Genomic DNA, 18,367 nt, shown 5'->3' with positions numbered 1-18,367 from the left:
GCCGCAGGAGATGGCTGATCTTCCCGAGCTCCTGTGCTCGGGGATGGCAGAGCTCAGGCACCGTGAAATCCTCCTCCACCTTCTTCTGGTGCGTTAGGGGCAGAAAGCATCACTGTGCGTACCCTGCACCTTGGGGAGCGCTGCTCAGGGGTTGTGTGTGTGCGGGGGGAGCTGGATGTGCACCGTTTTATGCAGAAAATGGGGGCTGCGCTTGCTGGCACTCTGACACGGACACACAGAGCTGGGTGCTCTCAGGGTGTCCCCTTCCCCTGCTGGGACACGACCCAGGTTTGCAGGGGGGAAGGCAAACAAGGCAGGGCCGGCTCTCAAACCGCAGCACCTGATTTCGCAGAAGCCGTGCGTGCAGCGCTGCTGACTTAGTGCAGCTGGCAAAAAAAGTGAACGCAGCACGCAGGCACACACACACACACACATACCCCGCTCCCAAATCATTATTTAAACAGTATAAAGTTCTCTGTAAATGTTTAAAACAACTTCAGGATTGGGAGGGGAAGGAGGAAAGACAAACAAGTTTGCTGTTTGAGCTTTGCAGAAACAACCCTTAATTTTTGGCAGGGCTTTCTTCACCCAGAGGATCCAGCTGCCAACACGCGTTGGGAGGCTCCAAATTCATTATTACTTCCCCAACCTCTTCCTCCAAGAGGCTGCAGTTTGGCACTGGCACTGCTTTTGATGTTGAGGCTTGGCCAGCACCTCGTGCTGTAGGATCCCGGTTCACAGCCAGGGCATCTCCTCTCGGGGTCAGGGGCTGCGTGCTCCCTGCGAGGTTTTTCCTTTCCCAGACCTAAAATTCACGGTGGTCAGACCTCAGCAGGAGCCGGGGCTGCAGCAGGAGCTTCATCCTGGCTTGGCTCCAGGCTGAGTGGGACTTGGGGATCCGAAGCCCTGGGTATCGAGGGCTTGCTGGGGACCGGTGGGTGCCCTCCAGCCTCTGGGTGGATCTGATGCTCCAGATCCTGTGCCCCGCAGCATCTGTCCTGCTCTTCAGGGCATTGCCCCCAAGGGATCCCAGGGAAAGGGGCTTCTCAGCACAGGGGAGCTTTGGGGCTGGGAAAAGGCTGCGTGTGGGGACACAGGAGAACAAGCCCCACTGGCGGGTCCTCCTGCCTCCCCGGAGCCTGCTCCCGGCACACCAGCTCTGTGCAGAACCTACACCGAGATAAAAGAGACCAGCACAGCGTGAAGCCTTCCTCCCCGTCAGCAGATGGTGTTTGCGGACTTCTCGCGCGTCGCTGCGACAGAACGGCCCGGCCCAGCCAAGAGGCAGAAGGAGAAGCTGCAGCCTGCTCTGGGGAGCTCTGCGCACCCGACCTGAGATCCTGGATGGGTGACAAACGAACCCTTGCTTTGTCAAGGATCGCGTTTTTGTTTTATTTTGCCCGCGTTCAGCTTGCCGAAGAGCTGCCACCACCTGCCTGCAGCCCCAGCCGCTGCAGCGCTCGCGGCAGCCCCCTGGGAGCCGGTGGCCGGGGCTGTGATGCGCTGTGAACTCCACGTTACCTCCACGGCACAACCTGAGCACATCCCAGCTGGAGTCCACATGCTGTCACTGCCTCAGGCTTCCCAGCTCAGCGCTAGGGATGTCCTAGGAGTGAACCCTACGCGCTCCGTGCCTGAAAAGCCTCGCGGCAGGAGGAAAGGCGCGATGCCCCTGCTCGGGCGAAGCGCTGCGGTGGTGTGAGACTGGGGCTGGCAGCTCCCTGAGCAGGTCTGGTTTCACCACGTCGTGTTAAAATGATGCCCGGGGAAGGTGGAGCTGATCGTGCATCAGCCCTGGTGCCATCAGATCGGGCTGAGACCGCTGGGTGCTGCCTGCGGTGGGTGCACACACGATTCAGACCTCGGTCCCGAGCAGGGCGAGCAAGGAGCAGCTCCGTGCTGTCGGCAGGCTGCCTCCTGCAGCCTCGGCGGAGGAAGGGCTGCCTGCCCCCCTCCCTGGTCCCTGAAGCAGAGCCCGAGCTCTGCCTGCTGCATCAGCTCCCCGCGCTGCTCTGCTCCTTCCCCCGGCACTCGGAGGCTCCGTCTGCTCCAGCCTTTCCCCTCCCTGAGAGCCTCTGAGCCACAGCAATCCGGGAAGCGACCCCTGGGCATGATGAGGCTGGTGCAGGCTTCATCCTCCATACCTGGGGGGACATTAACCCCTTGGGGAAGGGGGTTATGTATATTTGTAAGCTCTGCTGCCCCAGGAACATGGCCAGCTCCACCCGCTCAGCCTGCGCAATTCCCTCCTCGCCAGACCCCAACAGGACCAGTTTTCTCACAGCCCTCACCGAGCCCTGACAAACCTCAAAAGCCCTTTCACAACAAGCTGTGCATGTACTCGGCGTGTCCCCTATTGCCACCACCTCCCCGCCTGCTGACAATAGGCACAGCAGGCCCGGGCAGGTAGCAGGGTGCTGGATGTGGATGCAGGACCCGAGGTGGGGGTCAGCCAAAGTGCGCTCTTCGCTGCGGCGCTGCCTTCAGCGAGGGAAGGGATCTTTCTTTAGCTCCTCTTTCACTCCAGGCTTTCGGAGCGGTGCCGTATGGCTGCTGTCAGGGAGTTCATTACTCTCTGTCTGCGCCCCCTCCCTGCAGGGGATGGCTTTTGCTGCAGCTGAGCCCTGGCGGTTTTTCTCCCCGGGGTTTCAAGAAGTTTCGTTCCACCCATGAGAAGTGCCAGGCGTCGGGGGAAGATTTGTTTCTTGGCAGCTGTTCCCGTTTTGCTCTCGAAAACAGATGCTGCGCTAGGAATGCACCGTGACTAAAATTCCTCGGGGCTGCTCAGGTCAAATAGCAGCAGCAGGGGAAGCAGGGGGGGCAGGAGAGCTGCGCGGCCGAGCCCTTGCCCTTCTCTCCGGCTTCCCCTGGCCAAAAAGCCGGGGATGAGTGGTCGGAGGGAGCCAGGAGTTAGAGCTGGCTCGTGTTTGGCTGTGCCTGTGCCTGCTGCGGGGAGCGAGGGAGCTGCAGAGCCCCGGCAGCGTTGTTTTTTTGTGCCTGTGATGGTGCCCGACCCCTGGGGGCGCGGAGCGTGCCCCCTCCGTCTGTTTTGCGGAGGGCTCGGGAAAGCTTTCCGGATGGGAGGCTTAAACACGGGCTGTGACAGGCGGTGACAGTCGGGGAAAAACACAGGCAGCCAAAGGTTTCAGGGCTGTCAGGGAGCGTGACAGGCAGGTTCACAGCCCCGGCAGGCCTTTGGCTGCTTGTTTGCTTCTGCCAGGGGAAGCGATCCTGCGCCCTGCCAGCCGCGGGCTGCGCTCCTGCAGGGCAGGGCAGGGCGAGGGGCGTGAAGCTGGCAGCCTGGCCACGGGAGGAGACGGCTGCAGGACCGCAGGATGCTGAGGATGCTCTCAGGACATCCCCTACTGATGCCCAAGGGACCGGTGAGGCGCGCAGGGACCCCCGAGCCTTCATCCCTGTCGGGCTGAGGAGCACACCGTGCCCGGCCAGCCCCAGCGCGCTGCCCTGACAGCCCCTCGGTGCCACTGCAGAACGGGTGACCCCACGGAAACAGGCCTCGCCTTGTTCCCAGGCTAAAAGAAGGGGCTGTGTGACTTAAAAACCTGCAGCTGGTCTCCCTCTCACCTCCCCCCGGCGCCTGCAGTAGCTGTCAGCACAGTGACTTCCTTGATGCCGGGCGATGTTTTTCCGTGCACGCACCCAGCTCCTCAATTAAGTTTCTCGGCCGCTTCCTCCAGCAATTCAGGCTCGGCCGGTGGAAGGGGATTTGTTATTCTGGGCACTGGCGGAGAGGCACCGACTGTGATAATACCAAATTGGTTGCTCTTTCCAAGCACCGATGCTCCTCACTCCCTGCTCCTCCTCCTTGGCACGGCCCCGAGGGCTCGGCACCGTGGTGGTGGGGTGGGTGCTGCGGGGTGCAGCCCCTCTGCCGTGGGGCAGGGTCTCCCTAGGGGTGTCAGGCTGGCTGTACGAGGGTTTAGCTGCGGGAGGAGCTTCTCCCTTCTTGTTTTCCTCCTCCTGGTCGCTCCATGCCCTGGTCCTCCACGTGCAGGAGGGGGATGCTGCGCGGTGCGCTCCCACCCGTCCCGGTGACCCTGGGGCTGTGCGGAGCTGAGAAAGGGAAGGGGAAGGATCCAGGATGGGTGGAGGGGCTGAGAACTACGGGGTACTCAGGATGATCGTGGGAAGATTTATGGTGGATAAGGAGAACATCATCTCCCGCCAGCCCGGCTATGCCCTGGCTCTCTGCTGGTGGGAACAGGGATGTTTTGTGGGCGGTTAGCAGCGCGTGAAGCATGAGACTGCAGCACTGCCGGGGTCGGGAGGGCCGCAGGGGTTTGTCGGGAGCCCTGCCAGCGGGGTGAAGCTCCTTATTCCCCGCACTCACTCCTGCCTGCGTCCTCCCGGGCCAAGGAAAACTTGGCCAGGCAGAGCAGGGCTGCAGTCGTGCCTTTGGCAGCGTGGCGTGGTCGCGGCTCGAGTCCAGCCTGGGTGGAACGAGGTCCTTTGGGCTCGTGCTGCTGGGCAGCCTGGTGATGCCTGCTTGTGGGCTTCCCTCTGGGCTTCTGGCCCCGCAGCACCATCCTGCTTTGAGATCTCAGCACAGGCAACAAGGAGAACCCAGGGGGAGAGGACGACCTGTGCTTTTGGAGGGTTTCCGTAGGATCTGAGCCACCTCCAGGCCTGTTCTCTCTAGCACGATGACCTGGTGCCAAAGGCATTGCATCCCCGTGACAAATCCCATCGCTGCTCCGCTTGGGAAGAAATGGGTGAAGCAGGACGGAGAGCCCAGGTTGCTCGCTACCAGCTGTCTTTCCAAGCGGTTGCACAACACAGCTCCGGGGTTAGCGAGCAAGAAACATCTGGGAATAATCGAAGCTATTTAGGCTCTGGGAAAGCATGGCTGGAGAAAGTTTGGAGGCAGCAACTTGAAAGCTCAGCATTGTTAAAAACAGCCTGGAAGCCCTGGAAATTAAAACTAGGGTAGCGTCTATGAGGGGCGAGGAAGTATCGAGAGGAGGATCCGATGCCCTCCAAGGAGCGCAGAGGAGCCAGAATGAATTGTAGCGCTCGAGCCTCTGCTGAGCCACAGGGCATTAAAAACGTCTTTGGAACAGGCAGTCTGCCTTTCCTGTGGTTTGCACTGGCAAAGGAGCAGAGAGAACGACCAGGGATCTGTCTTAACAGCAGCCTGGGGAGTGGAAATAGGGTTTAATGACAGATCAGAGCAAAGCCTCCGACAGCTCAGCGCTGCCCGCAGCGAGCGGTACCTGCCAGGCTGGCTCCGGGAGGACGCGGGGCGTGCGGGAGGCTTCGGGGCTAAACCACGGCCGTGGCAAGGAGCCCACGGGCAGAGCAGGGAGGGGGGAGAGAGCTGCAAACCCCAGGCTTTGCTTTCCGGGAATCATCCCGTCCTCGTGCCGGAGGATGCCCCAGGGACGGCGGCCGGGAGCGGTGTCCGTGGGGGTGTCCGTCCGGCACCGCTGACCCCAATCCCCCCCCGTGGGGACCTGGGGGCTGCTTCCCGGCAGAGGCTCGGGGACAAGCTCCCAGCAGTGGAAATCCCCTCTTCCACCATCGCTGGGGAATCGAGGCTGTTGCAAGGAAATGCCATTTCTGCTGATTTATCGGAGCTTTCATCTGGGAGGGCCCGTCTCGCTGCCTGCCGCTCCCTCTTCCTCCCTACCCCAGCCCCCAGCATCTCCAAGAGACGGAGGCCGGGATGAGCAGCCAGCTCAGGAGCCCTGGAAACGGTTAAAGATTTGGGGAGTCCAGATCTGCCGCATCTTCTGTGACAATCTGCCCTCCCCAGCATCCTCGTAAATGAGAAACCGCATAAGCCTCACACTCTATTATTGCTATGGAGCATTAGAGGCTCTCATTTAGGATAAACATTCTCATCTCCAGCAGAGCATGAATAACATTAAATGAGATAGTTAAAATGTTTCAGGCCAATTATAGCCCTGGTGTAACTTCGGCAGAGTTGCACCGGGGATTAATTTGATCCGGAGAGCTCTGCCTCCTGTTCCGAGCTGGGATTCCAGCGCGGGTAATTACATCCTGCCTCCCTGCACTTCCTCTGGAGTTTTAATTGGGTTGAATGGACCAAATCCGCAGCAAGTGTAAATCAATGTAATTGAGCTCTCTCTGGAGAGGAACCCTGCTGGTTTACACCCTCGAATCTGGGCCAGCCTTCTCCCTTTCCCCTTCCCCAGGCTCCAGCTGCCCGGGGCTGATTGCTGCCCTGACCCAGCGCCAGCCTCCCGCCGAGGACTCCAATTCTGCTCTTTTCACCAAATCACCGCTTTTCCACGCTGCTGCTGGCAGCCCGGAGAGCCCTGCCACCGCGTCAGAGCAGGTGAGGTCTGCGGGTTTCCACCCTCTGCTGGAAACCCAGCACGGCTCCTGGATCCCAGGCCGCTGCACGGAGCCAGGCAGCTGGACGGCGTCCCTCTGCCGCTTCCCGGCCCTCTTAGTAAATCAGTGTTAATGAGGGACATTTGACCCTCTCTTTCCCTGAACAGCCCTAAGCAGCATTTTTGTTCCATGAGATAAAGAAGCTTGAAGCAATTTCCTCCCCCCCGTCCCCCCTGTTTCTATTGTAGCTTTGCTTTTCTTTTTTCCCCTTTTATTTTTTTTTTTTTAATTTTTTTAATTTCCCAAGAAAATGACAAGTTTTTGGATGCAGGAAACCTTCAGGACGCCTTGGAGCGGAGGACAGGGAGCAGTGTGTGACGTGCAGGGGATGGAGCAGGCGGACCTGGCGAGGTGGGGCCCCGGCTCCCTGGGTCCATCAGTTCGACCACGTGCGTGACTGAGGCAGGAGGGTCGGAGCTGGGGAAGCGCTTTCTCTGGCTGTAATTAGGAATTTAATTGCAAGGCGTTATCTCACAGGGTCGGAGCCTATGCAGAGCCATACGTCCCCCATAGCCAACCGCATACAGGGCTGACGGGAGAGGGAAGGGAGCTGGGAACGCTCTCCCTCGCAGCTTTCCAGGCCTTTCTGCTGCTGTGTGGTCCCTTTCCCTTCTCACGGATGAACGATGGAGGCAGGCAGGCAGATAAGCCCCGGGGAGCCCAGCCCAGCATGGCCCCGAAGCTCCGCTCGCCGCGAGCCTGCGTGGGACCCCCCGGTCCCACCCCACCTCCAGCGGCCCCAGCTGTGCCCAGCCCGCTCGCGCTTTCATTTCCCATTTGGTTTTTCCCAAAGTGTATTTTCGGGAGGCGGAGATGTCACAACCCTTCCTTCCTCCCCTCCTCCTCGGAGGGGCCACGGTGGCAGGACCGCGTCCCCGCAGCCTCCCGGCCCCGCGGAGAGCTGCCCGTGGCCCCGCCAGGGCTGGCACTGCTGCTCCTTGGCACTGCCGCTCCTGCCTTCGTCCTGAAGCTGCGGGGTGATGCAGAGGAGGAGAGTGAGCGAATTCCCACCCCCCGAGGACCTCTTGGGACCCTCACGCCTCTCAGCACAGGCAGCGGACACCTCGCGGGCCAGCAGCCCCAGTGGGCTCACCCCGCTTAGCTCAGCCGCTGGCTGCAGCTCCCTGAGCATAAATAAAGAGCATTTCTCACAAAATCCGCCCTCTCGGAGCTCCCCAGGCGGAGAGCTGGCCCTGCTGCAGGGCTCAGGAGACCTTTATCCCCCAAATCTCCGACCTCCCCCCGTGTAGCCGATGTTTGCTCGCCGGGTTGGCAGCGCAGTGACCCCTCTCCCCGCAGCACCGTGCCATTTTCAGGCTGTGTCCCTTCCATTTGGCCCCTCGTTGTCCTTTCTATTTTATTTTCTTTTTTCTTTTTTTCTCATTTTGTGTGTGCACGGCCAGATGGGAGGAAAGGTCGGAGTCGCTGATGGTAAAGCCCAGGCTGAAATCTGGATTTTCCCTAAGTCTGGGATAACTCTGCCTGGTCTGACCCTGCAAACGGGCTCCAGCGGGCTCTGATTCAAGGTTTCGGGGCTGTCGTGTCACCGGTGCACGTGCGTTTCTTTTGGGGTTTGTCCCCATCTTGCTCCTGAACGCGGCTCCTGCTTGTTGCTCGCCGCCGGCCGCCCAGAGCTGAACAGGCTCAGCCCCGACGCCTCCTGCAGCTCAGCCCCTGACCTTTCTTTTCCCTTAAATCAATACACAAAAGCCGTGCTGCAGCAATACCAGCACGTCAGGGGAGCCCAGGTGATTTATCTCATCCGAGGAGCTGATGCTGCTTTTGAGGCTCCAGTGCAGCCAAGCTTTTGTTTCTCCAGCCCCATCTCTCCTGCGCTGCCTTGGGTTCATGTGCCTTTTATTCATCATCCCCTGACCCCCCCTGCTCCTGGCATTACCGACTCTCTGTCTTGCTTTTAATCTGCTATCAAATGAAGGCAGCTGCGGGTAAAACACCACTTTTATTCTCCCTCCACATCATAATTCCTTTATGGAAAAAAAAAAAATTAATAATAATGATAATTAAAAATGTTGGAAGTGAGTTGAGGTTTTTTTAATTAAAAAGCTTCAGGGGAAAAAAAAATCTATTAGGAAACCTCTGGAGGCGTTTGTGAACTTGTCATTGCGGAGAACCAAGCCCCTGGGGACTCTTGGAGGGCTGGCTTTGCCTCGGGGCTGGTTTCTCACCACCACACATCAGGAGCTTCCCTCTCCCCCTCGCCGCATCCTGCCTGTGGCCACCAAGGGTGGTCAGCTCTCCCGAACGGCCCGTTCTGGGTGGAAAAGCCGCGTATTTGGCACCGAGCGTTCGCTCTGGCTGCGGTGAGGCCGGTGCAGCTGTGCCCGCGGCAGGGATTCTGCTGCGTAACCGCTTCGCCCGCCAAAAGCGCAGGGACCCGTCTCCTCCTGCCTCGTGTCCATCAGCAAAAGCTGTGGGAATTGCTTTTTCAGCTAGGTCGGAGCTGATGTTTGCAAGTCCACCGGTCCCGAAGGCGGATCGATAGGCGCCGATAGGCTTTTCCCATCAGAACATTTATTTTTCCAGCAGGACACCGAGTTCTCAAACGAACGGAGGCTTGCACAGAGATCGCCTGCCTCAGTTTGGCAGCAGACGGGAATATTTGTCTTTATTCCGAAACCAAATTTTTGTGGCTAAATAGAGCCGAAAATATATCTTCCCCCCACCCCCTACTCCCCCCCCCACCTCTCCGAGACGCGAGACAGCTCTGACTGCCGAAAGCAACTCTTCCCTGCCGCAAATGGACCAAAGAAACCCAGCACGAGACCGGTGCTTAGCAGAAGCAGATGCGCCTCTAATGCTGTCATCTACAGCAAGCTGCGCCTGCAAACTGATCTTTTATTAACGAATTTGTGGAGCTGGGAGAGCTGCGGGGGCCGCGCCAGCCCCGCCGCTGGGAGGGGGCCGTGCCAGCGCCCCGTGCCCGCGGGCTGCGGCGCGGCACCCGGGGGGCATCGGCAGGGGGCTGCTGGCTGCCCCCCCATGTGCTCCCTGCAAAACGGGGGAATTTGTTTCTTCTGCCAGCATTTAGCCCCGGTTCCCCTTCAGCTGCAGGAGGGGAGCCGGGGCGACGGGGCTTTGTCGGTGTTGTGGCTGCCGGTGCAGAGCGGAGCGGGGTTTTTGGTTTTTTATGGGGGGTGTCGGCGTGTGCCAAGGTGGGAGGCTGCAGGAGGAGGAGGAGGAGGAGGAGGAGGAGGAGGAGGAGGAGGAAGGGTTGGTGGCTGGCTGGGAGCTGCTGTGGGCAGGGTTATCAGGGAACTGGTCCGAGGGAAGGCAGGGCAGGGCGATCCCACGAGCCGCCCGTGGGTGTTTGGCCAGTGCTTTGCAGGCTGGGGGGGGTTAGGAAATATGTCCCTGCCCCAGCCCAGGCCAAGGAATCCTCAGCCTCAACACCAAAGGTGTCCTCGCAGGGCTGAGATCACTGGGATCTGCAGATGGAGAGCCTGGATCTGTCCTTCACGCCCCGGGGTCGTGGTGCAGGACACAAGGCTGTAGCAGCCCCCACATGCCCCGTGCCCACCCCAGCTGGACCCCCGCGGGCTCTGTCCCCAGGAGATGTCCCCACGTCGGGGCAGCAGGCAGGAGGCTGGGGAGGAGAGGCTGGATGTGCCCTCACCTGGGACCCGGGCTGCTAGTGGGAGTGCCAGAGAAATCTGCTTTTCCCTTCTGATCCGGCCAATTCGGGCTCCGAGCGCTTCTCTCCTTTCCTCCCCCCAGGACGAGCCGCTTTTCCAGAGCCCTCACAGCCTCACCGACAGGCAACGAGACCTAGAAATCCTGGGGGAAACACAGAGAAACCACCGTTAAAACACAGGTAGAGCCCGTGAGCAACGTGGCAGGGCAGAAAGGCAAAACCCATTTATTTATTTTTTTTCCCCAAGCTAGCACTTCCTTCCCCGATCTCCCCAAAGCTGCTTGGCTCCCACCTAACAGCTACATCCCACCTGGTTTTACTCCGGAGCGGTGCTACGTGGTGCCAGGGTCGGAGCCAGCCTCCCTCCTGGGCTCTTCCTCTCCCTCGGGGTGCCTGGGGATGGAGGAGAAGGGGTGAGCCGGGGCTGGGGGGCTGCTGCAGCCCCCCGGCAGCCTGCAGGCAGCACCTTGCTCTGTGCTCGTCTGCCTTTCTAAATGCTAACTCGCTGCAAGAAAGGGAGGCTTTGCACCCAAGGAGCTGAGCCCTCAGTAGCAGGAAAATCCCACATTTTCCCCATTTTTCCCCCGTCCCTGCAAAGCAACAGGCAGAGAACAAGGGTGAGCATCCCTTGTAGGGTGGCCAAGCATCTCGACTAAAGTCCCACGAGGTATTGCTGCAAATACAATGAGTTTAGCCAACAAATACTATTATTATTTTTATTATTCCAGGAAAAGAAAGAAATCACACAAGCCCTCCATCTCCCCCTCTTCCCAACCAGTGATCCCTTTACCGGGGCTCATCCCGAACCGGGTCAGTGCGTGAAGCCCAGCAGCGGTTCCATCCCGGTGCCATTCACAGGCAGCTGCCACAGCCCCAGGGTGCTTTTGGGTGGCAGGAATTTGAATTTTGGGTGCCCACAGCAGCTGCCTGGATCTGGGAGGCCGGAGGAGCCAGCGGTGCCCAAGCACGTGGGGAGGGAGCAGGGGCTCTGCCAGCAGCACGTCCCTGTGCCGGTGCCAAGGCTCCGCGCCTCGGCCGTGCCTTCAAACCTCCATCCCCTGCCCCACCGGGCTGAAATAAGGCAGCAGGGTCGGAAGCTGCCTGGGGAACAGCCACACGTGTGTGCACGGTGCTTGCTGCCCATGGGAGCCCTAGGGGAGAGCGTTTTGATGCTGTGATTCTCGCCCTGCCCTGCTCCTGGTGCCCTTCCCTGCGCGAGCTGCACCCGAAGGCGATCAGTGTGATCGTTCAGCAGCTGGTGGCGGAGGGGAATTGGTGCGTGGCTGCTCGGGGGCCAGGTGTGGGCATCTCCTCTCAGTGAACGTGGCTGAGCCGTGCCCAGGAATCGCCTGGAGCCACCGGAGGGACCCTGCAGAGCCCGGAGCAGGGGGTGAAACCCATCCCCGCCTGCGGGTACCCGGCACGTCGCTCTTTTCCAGCGCGAGAATCTGGGGTCACTTCCAACATCTCGCTCAAAAACCAGGCGAAAAAGCCTGAGACTCCCTCTGAGTCACTGGCATGTTGTTACCAAGGACACTAAGGTTCCTGATTTTGAAGAAGAGATTAATTACATTCTGCAAATAGACATTTTATCTGCATTGAAGAGCGGCGAGGGCTGGTTCTTTTAGAGTAGCTCATTATGTATCAGCAGGTAGTATTGTGACAGATGTAGGAATCCAGTCGCATTGTCACTTGGGCTTAATCATCAGAAAGCTGTCTTCCCCGGGTCAGCTTCTAGTGAGGATTTGTAATATTTACATAGCACTTGGGGCTGGCTTCTCTATTGCCGGAGTCTGTATTCGCTCGTCAGTCTCTCATTATGCATGTGCCAGTATTAATTGCATTTAGAAATGAGATTCTAAAGGAGAAGTGAGAGCTATTTAGACCTCCATTCAGCTTGAAAGACAGCAGCTTTCTGTGTGACAGCTCTCGAGATGTTCTTGTGCTCAGCTCTCTCTCCAGCTGAAAAGCAGGTGTTGGAGAGAGTTGGTGTCGGAGCCACTGTATCAGCACTGCCTTTTGTGCATGCCCAGACATTTATATAACAGGCGGTATAATGACTCCGCAGAAGTGGCACAGAATTGACCCTTGTGGTACTGGATTAAAGCGCAGCAAGGCAGCGAGCAGAGCTGCTCTCTTGCTTTATAGATATCAGGGGGGAAGCTGGTGCTAAAGCCAGCTCTTGCCTTGTCTCCCGTGGAAGGAGGTGGGTTATTTCCCTGCTGGTGGGTTCGGGGGGTTATTTCTCAGCCCGGCTGTGCCTGCAGCACTTCGGAGCTGTACTTGTGGCCTTGCTAATGTATTTAAAGTCGCACAGAAATTCAGCTGACACTTGTCTGTGCATGCCTGCTGCGCGCTGATTGCTCCAGCCCGGAGATGCGGAGCCGTGCGCCGCTGCTGCTGGCTGCCAGCCGTGCCTGGCCCTGGAAATGAGGAGGTCACGTCCTGCTTCCCAGAGGGGATGGAGCTGGGAGGTGGAATCCAGATGATGCCAAGCTACCGGCTCTGTTTTCTTCAGCCCAAGGTGCAGAGGGTCTGTTCTTGCCTTGGGGCGTGGGGCGCGATGAAGGTGTCCTCGTGGGGGGAGAGGTTGGTGCAGGCACCAAATGCTCTCTGTCCCCGCACCCTCTCCCAGTAAAACAACCCTCCTGGGTCCGGGGGACTTGTTCCTGCCCTGCTGAGGGGGCCTGAGAAAGCAGCAGTAAGGGCAAAGCCACGTTTCCCTTCCCCAAAGTGCTCCCTTCGCTTTGCCTTGGCCCAGCCCTGCACCATGGAGCCCCCATTCTGCTCCCTCCTCAAGATGCCGCCTGCAGGACGTGTCCCCTCACACTCCTGCCTCTTCCCTGCAGGCTCCTTTGGGTGCTCCCCTGCTGCCTTGGGTGCTCACCACCCTGCGTGCCGTGAGCCAGCACCGAGACCAAGCTGTGGGCCAGCAGCACCTCCCTCTCCCCAAACCCCACATCTCCAGGAGCTGCCCCTGCCCAGCGAACCCCAGCAGGGACCAGAGGGGAAGATCTTGGGGAAGGCAAGCAGAGCAGACATCCATAACCAGCCCGGGATGTTCTCACTGAATATCCCACAAACCAGCGAGTAAATCACTGCTCGATGAGCAAACCCAAGGGCTGAAGCCCAAGGATCCCCCCTGGACCTCCCTGCCCCTCTGTGTCCAGGTGAGCACATCACTTCCACCCATCGGGCTGCCAGGAGGAGACCCTTCAAACCTTTTTTTTCAAGACGGTGGGAACCAAATCCAGGGACCAGTCTGAGCCCACAGCCCCATGGCTGAGCACCCCAGCCCTGCCAGCATGGGCCAAGGGCACCCCGTGCTGTCCCCTGGAAGCCCCAAGGCTTATAAATAGAAGACGGGACGTGAAGGAGGTCAATGAGCGGGGGATTTTACATAATCTCTTCTTGCCTGTGCTGTTCATTTGTGTCCTTTGCCCAGGACGCACGCCCTGCTTGGCGCACGGGGACGTCAGAGCCGGAGGGACGCTCCTGCGCCGCGACAGCCTGATCCCACACAACGTGTGTGCTCTCCTGCCTTCTTCCTCGCTCTGCGCTGGTTTTTGGAGAGATCTTTAATCCAGGGGTCATCCCGAGCAAGGCACATCTGGTGGAAATCCCAGCCTCACTGCTGGATGGGGACCCCGGTGGCTGCCTGGCCTGAGCCTGGTCCTTTCACCCACCAGCACCCAGCTGCATGAGAACTGGAGGACACCGGAGGACACTGCCTGCCCTCCACCGTGCCCGTCCGAAGCCTTGCTCCCTTCTGCCCGTAACATTTCTCCACAACCCCTGCTGGGCAGCGCTTCTTTCTCTTCCTCCTGTCACTTCTATTTTCCAGACGACGAGAGGCTGGAGATGAATTCTCTCCTGGCATAAACCTGTCAGCGGAGCTGCAGTGATTTATGCCAGCGCAGAGCGAGGTGGGTAGATGGATGACCAAAATAGAGCGAGCAGAAAACCTGTTACCTTCCCCTGCAGGAACAGGTTTGTTCTCTGCCACAGACCCGCTGCAGGACTCGCTGGGATGTGACTGCTGCGCTTTTAAGTTTGAATCGCCGGTGGTCTCCAGCGATGAGAGCAATTAATCTCCAAAAGAAGTAACCCAGCAGCACACGGCGTCTCACGCCTGTCTGAGAGCTGCAGTGGGGCTTGGAGGGAGCCTCTCCTGGCTGCCTACCTGCGAGTCCTTCCCTTGTGCTGCTCGGGGTCCTGTGCCATGCCAGGGAGCCCTCACGCTGTGCCCAGCCTCAAGCTGCCAGCACCAGGCACGCTGCCCTGGGGCAGGGCTCAAACTGCAGCTGGAGGTGCCTCAAACACCCCCTGGTGCCCCCCTGACAGCCCCACGCCTGCAGGGAGAGCGTTTGCTCAGGCACCAAGAAGCCTTTAACTCAGCCTTTAACTCAGCAGGTAGCACAGGGAGGGCTGGCGGGCGCACAGGGCAGGAGATGCCTTCCCTGCCTCGAGTCCTGCTTCTCCTTGCCCCGACTTAATTGGCTCATTAAGTGCCAATTTGACCTCCCCACTTTCAGATGTCTCCAGTCTCCGCTGGTAAATAGATTTGCGCGTCTACAGCGGAAACCTCGAGCTGAGCCTGGCGGTGGAGAGGGCGGAGAGCCCTGGATGGGAGCAAAGCTCCCTGCCGAGAGCCGCGGGGAGCCGCAGGTAGCCACAGCCACCGGCTCCGTGCCCGTGTCGTGGTGGGGACACACAGAGCCCACCCCATGGTCCCAGGTCCCTTCCCATCTGCTCCCTGTGCCCCAGGGACAGCGCAGGACCTTCCCGTGGCGAGAGTGCAGCAGGTGAAGGCTGGGGGCTCGGCGCTGCTGGGGTGTCCCTGGTCACGTCCCCGTGCCCGAGAGCGCTGCGTGGTTTCCTCCCCAGGCAAATTGCCCCACAAAGGGACAGGACTGAGCCCGCATTTCTTCCTTGCTGGCCCACCAGGAGGAGAGGACAACGCATCCCACAACGCCCGGCACAGGGGCGCGTTGCCTGGTGCCCCCCCCGGAGCACAGAATCCAGAAGGAAACCAAACCCCTCCAACCACCCCGGGAGCCACCCTCAGTTATCCTGCCCCAAATTTTGGGGGTCCCCGAGGGGCCGGGGAAGGGGGAGGACGTACGGTTCCACTTTGTTGAAGAAGCGGCGGCGCAGCATCACGACCAGCGTGCCGATGAGCAGGACGGTGGTGCACATGGCGCTGCCTCCATCACCGCGCAGCGCGGCCGCCCCTCGCCGCCCTCCCCGAGGGTCCCCGGGGGCTGGCGGCCCTGCCCGGCTCCCCGCGGCCACCCCGACTGGCCTGTCCCCAGAGGCCACCCCAAGGCTCTCCTTGGGGCTGGCTTTAGGAGGAATTAGAGCAGGATCAGGAGTAATTAACAGGCAGCAAATGAGGACGCTTGCCTCTGACCTTAGCACTTAATTGCTTGTGGCACGCCGTGCTCGTGCCCTGGCTGGGCACCCACCCCAGCCCTCGGCCAGGTGGGCTCTGGGGGGGCTCCTGGTGCTCCCAGCCTCTTTCCACCCCCTCCATCCCATTTCTCCCCTCTCCTCCTTGCCCCCACCAGCCCACCCCGGCACCCCTCGTGGCCAGGGCTGGGGGCTCCCCTCTGCTCCCCCCTTTCCTGCCTGCCTCCCTCCCCTCCTTGCCCACTTTCTGCCCACTCCTCCCCTCTCTCCCTTTCCCTCTGGCTCCTGCCTCATCCCGCTCCCCCCTTCCTGGCTCGGGTAATCTGACAGGCTCAGACCTGCGTGTAATTCCCCATGGATACGTCTCAGCCAGCTGATCCTGAGACCTTGTCTGCATCCTCCCCTCGCCCCAGCTTTGCCTCCTCCTCCCCGCTCTCGGCGGCACGCACACCTCTCCCCCGGCACAGCACGGAGCTGGCCCCACGCTCCCTCCCCAGGTCCCTGTTCCCCTTTCCCAGCTGGAAAACCGATTCCCCATGCAAAAGGATTTTGAAATCGGGGTCAAACCCAAATAACCTCGCCTGGTCCTGGTTCATCAGCTGATGGGATCTGAAACAGAAGGCGATGGGGAGCTTTCTGGGAAGCCTGGCTCTGCTGGGGCCAGAGATGCTCTGCGAGCCCAGCCACCGCAGGAGCCTGGGACGGCGGTGATTAATCCCTGCTCGATGGCAACATCCTCTTGGACTGCTCCAAACCTCAAAAACAACAGCCATCAGCAGCACTTGAAACAGCAGTAAAGCCAAATCCCTCCGAGCCTGTCCAGTAAACAGTTCCAGGACCTGAACGCGGGGGTCGGATGAGGGTGGAGAGGATGGAGCTGGCCTCCCTGCTGGCTCCAGAGGGATGGGAAGCCTTCAGGAGCCTGTGCCAGGAACACCCCGAGCATCCCCTCCAGCCAGACCAAAAGGAGAGGGAATAATTCCTCCCCAGATGACAGGGCAGGCTGCAGGGGTACGGGGCACCGGGAAGCCCAGCCCGATGCCCTGGGCAGCCACGCTGGAGCACTCGGGGCTCCCAGGAGCACGTTGGGGTATGCTGCGAGCTCCTCGAAGCCAAATAAACAGCGAGTGCTGGCTGAGCCAGAGCCCAGGAGACTGGAAGGACCTTCCCTTCCCTGGCAAGAGGCAGCGCAGCTTTCGTAATCCCCGGGAGGGCGTCGCTGCGTGAAAGCCCCTCGCCCCTGGCCGGGTGACACCGCGAGGTCCCCGCTCTCGTGCCCCAGCCGCCATCGGAGGTCCTGAGAAAGCTCATCCCGTGGCAGGGCCAAGGCAAAGTCTCCTCTGGGGACCCGTTTCCACCCTTCCCACCTCCACGCCCAACCAGAGGGGGACACCACGGGCTGACCCGTGCCTGGCACCGGGCAGGGTGCGGGGACACGGGGTCGGGGCTGAGCCGGGGCCGTGCCGACCCCCAGCACCCCAAGGGGACAGGCGGAGGAGCTGGGGGGAGCCCAGCGGGGTGGATTCGCCCACCCAGCACCCAGGTGCTGGCTCCTGGGCTTATTTGCCATGCAGTGAACTCGCCGGCCGAGCCTGCCCTGCGCCGGAGCGTATCACTTCCAAACACACTTGATTGGCACGGCGAGATGCTCGGTTCAAAGGCAAAGTAATGTGAGCAGATTAGTTAATGCTTCTTGCCCTAGCCCTTGAGAGCAGGGCTGGAATGGCAAGGCAGACTTAATGGGTTTTGAAGGCTTTTCTTTTTAAGATATGAATCAATGAATCTGTACGGGGAGCATGGATAATGTGATCGGAATAAGAAACAGGGCTCGGCTTTGAACCTGAGCGAGGTCCCTGACAGTGTTTACTTCATGTCCTGGCACCAAATGCAAGATGACATGAATATATTAGCTTGCTGGCTTTCCTGAGCAACCCCTGCCACAGCCAGGCCGGCTTCAGGAAGGAAAAGAGCAGCAAAGAGAATCTGTTTGGAAGTGCCGACTTGTTTTCCAATAGCCCTGTCAGCCTCGCTTACTGCCGACGTGCCGGGCTGTCACAGGGCTGCTGGTGCTCGGGCACGGGGTGGCCAAATCCTGCCAGGAGCCCATGGAGAGCTCAATATCTGACTGCTGTGGGCTCCAAGCCCTTTGGCACCGGGGTGGTGAGGAATAAACCTTGCCCCGCAGCGCGCCGTGGTGCACACTCACCGCTTCCTACCCGAGCGCCTCTTGCTTCATCCCCGCAGCTTGCAGCACGGAGTTTCAGTTCCCGAAAAGCTCGGTGGGGAGGGTTGTGGGGGGGTTGCAGCAGCTCCTGGGATGGGACCAGGTTGGTCCCGGGGGGGAAACACTCACCAGGGCCTGCCTCAGCAGCTTCTGGCCCCGCTCTCCAGCCGAGCCCCGTGCCGAGCCCCGCTGACCTCCCCACTTCCCTTTTTTTCCCCTCTTGGATTTCTCAATGTTTGTTTTTTCAGGTTGTGTGGCTTGGTAGGGATTTTTTTGGGGGGGTGAAGGAGGGGGTGACACAAGATGGGACATCCCCATCTCACCCACCTTCCTCCCCTGTGCCCGCAGCTGCCGTGTTTGCCCATCGTCATCCTGCGCTCCCTGTGCCGAAGCCTCAGCAGCATTTTCCACCCCAGCCACGTCCCTGCCCCTCCGGGACACCCCCCGGGGCAGATATCCCCATCCTGTGGTGCCGGGAGGGCTGGGATGGGGGTCAGGGAGCAGCCAGGGGCTGCACGAGGCCGCAGCACTGGGACCTCGACCCAGTTGGGAAACCTAAGAACCTAAATCTGTTTTGGAAAGAGATCCCGCTCTGCCCCGGTCCGTACGCCTTCCCCACCAGCGCCGGCAGCCTCGCGGGAGGTCTGGTTTCAATCAGGGGAGGAATGTCTGCCCCGGGCTTCGTGCTGCACAAACAG

The 18,367-nt window shown here is 60.1% G+C and overlaps 1 long non-coding RNA gene across 2 annotated transcripts; it reads right to left on the bottom strand.

Annotated features, from left to right (window-relative positions):
* Positions 1-9,172: 9,172 nt before the first annotated feature.
* Positions 9,173-16,530, bottom strand: LOC311420932. Of its 2 annotated transcripts, XR_014684621.1 has the most exons (4): positions 16,022-16,530; positions 10,344-10,426; positions 10,016-10,176; positions 9,173-9,562 (listed from the first exon to the last, which is right to left on the bottom strand). It is a non-coding gene; the product is annotated as an uncharacterized lncRNA (long non-coding RNA). The 2 variants fall into 2 exon arrangements; XR_014684622.1 differs by lacking the exon at positions 9,173-9,562 and having other exon boundaries at positions 9,592-10,176.
* Positions 16,531-18,367: the final 1,837 nt, after the last annotated feature.

This window comes from Aythya ferina, assembly GCF_964211825.1.
Source record: "Aythya ferina genome assembly, chromosome: 18".
Classification (NCBI taxonomy): Eukaryota; Metazoa; Chordata; class Aves; order Anseriformes; family Anatidae; genus Aythya; species Aythya ferina.
The sequence above is the reverse complement of the archived record's forward strand: the minus strand, read 5'-3'. Positions and strand labels throughout refer to the sequence as shown.